Here is a 3547-nt window from a genome sequence, read left to right as displayed (position 1 = left end):
ACACAAGCTTACACACTTGTACATACTACACACCAAAGAAAGAAAAAGAGAAAGAGAGAGAGAGTTGCAGGGGAGTCCAAATGGGTAGCCTCTTTGGGAAGGGGGTGAGAAGGCATGGAATCAATGGTGCAATCAACTGCGCAAACTCCGGGAGCAGGAACGAAGCAAAAGCCAACCCGTTTATTGAGGGTATGGGCAGGTCCTCTTGGAACCCAGCGGAGGTGCCAAGCTGGAATATTGTGGCATCTCTCTCTCTCATTGGCCAAAGTCATCATAACACCGGCCGACTTCAGGTGACACAAGAGGAAGTTGCGAATGCGCATGCTCAGCGGGCTTCTTGCTGGCTGTTAGCCTCTTCCTGCAAAAGACGAAAAAAAGAGATATATATCTAAACACAAAAAGAATTTGTGTTCAGTTAAAGACACGGTGTATATATTGTATTCAATACTACTACAATAAAGGAGAGAGGTTCAGGAAAACTGAATTCAACTCTAAATATACTAAAAACATGAGGGTCATTGGATGATTTTTTTTTTTTTAATGTAGGGTTTCACATATGCAAGACTGGCCTTGAATTTACTACGTAGCTAAAATGACCTTGAACTTCTAATCCTCCTGCCTTCATCTCCCTGATGCTGAGTGTACAATTATGCTCCACCATGCCTGGTTTGGAAAATGACTAAGATCAGACCTCTGCGGTAAGGCACATTCTTGGTAAACTGACTTAATTAGATTATTTTTTCTTTTTCTATGTTTTCCTTGTGAATTTCATGTATATGTGTGTGTTAATTATGTACACCTCCAGCTCCTCGTTTTCCTCCTCCTCCCCCTCGTCTTTCCAACCTGAGCCGTCTCTTCCTTCATCTGTCAGCATGTCACAAGTCCAACTGCACACTCCTTCTGCCACGGTCAGGAGCTGCTCTTGGCTCCATAAACACCATCATACCTTCCTTCATGACGGGATGAAGGACTCCCTCTCCCTCCCTTCCCTCCTCCTTCTCCTCCTCACCTCCTATTCTTCTTTTCTTCCTTTTCTATGAGCCATTGAGTGCAATTAGTGCTGCCTACGTGAGCATGGGTAACTAGCAACAACCACACCCCAAAGAAGAGAAGGGACTCCTTCTCAGCTCCGCAGCCTTCAGCTGCCAATAGCTCCTCAGCTAATGGGTTCTTATACTACTAGCAAGTGAGTTCATTAGAATGTTTAAACTCTAAAACGCTTTCATTTCTTTAAATGCTTCTCAGTTCCCATAGTTTCTTGCACGATACAAATTATTTGGGGAACTGGCAGAGAGCTTAGCCGCTTTCAGTACTCTTTGAAGTTAACATGGAAATTCAGGCTTTGCGACTTTGGAGGCTCCTTATTAAAATCACAACTAAAGTTGAGAGAACTTTACTTATCTCTCACTAAATGTTTCCTCCTAAAACCAAATTCAGAGGAAGTAAGAACTCCATCGCTTCTCCTCTAGACAATTTTAACTGTTTGTCTAAAATATTTGGACATGGGACAATCAGTAGATGAGATGGCCAAAGAGAACAAGACCCGCTGTGACCGTTAGGAAGAGATTTTAGCATGTTTTCCTCAAACTCAAAAATGAAGAATACAAATGATACATGGAAAATCTGAGAAACAGAAGCAACTGACCTCATGGGCATGTGTGGAAACCTCAATCCACCATACACACACAAAACCTACCTTCTTCCCCTCCCTCCCTCTCTCCAACCTAGGCTGCAGATCCAAGCACTCTACTATTGAGCCACACCACCATCCCAAGAATATACTTCTCAAACAGAGAACACAGATAAAACTAAGTACTTGGGCTAGCAAGATGGCTCAGCAGGGAAAGGCACCTGCCACCATTTGGCAACCTGAGATCATCTCTGGGACTCACATGGTGGAAGGAGAAAACTGACTCCCAAAAGTTGTCCTCTGACTTCCACGTGTGCACCATAGTATATGTGTGTTCATACACATAGACAAATCCATAGATACACACACATAAAAATAGACATACGTACAGACAGATACACACATACACACATACAAATAAACCAAAGTTTTATTTAGAAAAGTAAGTACCTGATTTTAAACATGGTTCTCAAATTATTTCATTTTCTTAACTAATAATTGTTTTTCCTCCTGTTACATAGGATTCTGCCTTTGGATTATTGATGTGGGATTCCCCTTCACATGCTATGAATTATGTTTTATTAGCATTGGCTATTAAAGAAGCTGTTTCAGCCAATGGCTTAGTAGAGTAAAGCCAGATGGGAAATATAAACAGAGATGATATAAATATAAACTGTCCAGGCAGTGAGATGTCTCAGTCAATTCTAGAGTTTTAAAAGTTGCTTACAATGCACTTCCTGTTTACTTAGGTAATATTATATCCTTCTGGGGCCTTTGATGAAGTTGAAGAATAGATAGTTATAATTATAGTTTTCCTTAGTTATGATTAAAGATAAAGTAGATATAAATATTATAACTTCAATTCTTGCTTGATACCTGTTTTGCTATATGTAATTTTACTATATTAAAGTTAAAACCTTCCTTTTCTTTTAGACAGAAAAGGGGAGATGATGTGGGATTCCCCTCTGTATGTTATGAATATGTTTTATTACCATTGGTTATCAAAGAAGCTGTTTGGTCAGTGGCTTAGTAGAGTAAAGCCAGATGGCAAATATGAACAGAGATTATAGAGAGAAAGTAGGCAGAGTTGAAAAAATGCCAGGTAGCTGTGAAAGGAGACAGACACAAGAAAATCTTACCAGTAAACCATGAGCCTCATGGTGATACATAGATTAATAGAAATGGGTTAATTCAAGATGTAAGAGTTAGCTAGAAATATGCATGAGCTAATTAGCCAAGCAGTGTTGTAATTAATATAGTTTCTTTGTAATTATTTTGGGTCTGGGCGGCTGGGAAACGAATGAGCAGTCTCTATCTACAGGTTATGGAGTAGCTGTAACTACCGGGGAGGGAAATGCTACCTTCCCCCCACACTTACCAACAGAACCAGAGTCTATACTGGCTGCTGAAGCATTTTATATGCAACTTCTCCAGTGTGTATATGTATCATTAAATTCTGATTTTAAAAGTTATGTTTCCTTAGCCAGTATGGTGGCAATACCTGTAATTCTAGCAATAGGCGGTGAAGGCAGAAAGAGCACCTCAAATTGAAGGCCAAGCACAGTCTACATGGCGATTTCCTGTCCAGCCAGGACTACATTGTGAGACTCTGTGTCAGGAAAAGGACTGAGTGGTAGCTCAGTCAGGAGGATGCTTACATTGCAAGCACAAAGACCTGGATTTGATCCCCAGAATCCAGGTGAAAATTCCAGGCACGGTGGCAAGCGCTTGTAATCCTAGCACTGGGCAGGCAGAGGCAGGCAGATCTCTCCCTGGGCATCTCTGGCCAGGCAGCCAAGGCCACTTAGCAAGCCCCAGGCACTCTCTCAAAATTAAGTAGATAACTCCTGAGGACATCCTGGGCCTACACACACACACACACACACACACACACACACACACACACACACACACACA

The sequence above is a fragment of the Microtus ochrogaster genome, chromosome 10 (genome assembly GCF_000317375.1).
Source record: "Microtus ochrogaster isolate Prairie Vole_2 chromosome 10, MicOch1.0, whole genome shotgun sequence".
NCBI lineage: Eukaryota > Metazoa > Chordata > Mammalia > Rodentia > Cricetidae > Microtus > Microtus ochrogaster.
This window is presented reverse-complemented; position numbering follows the sequence as displayed.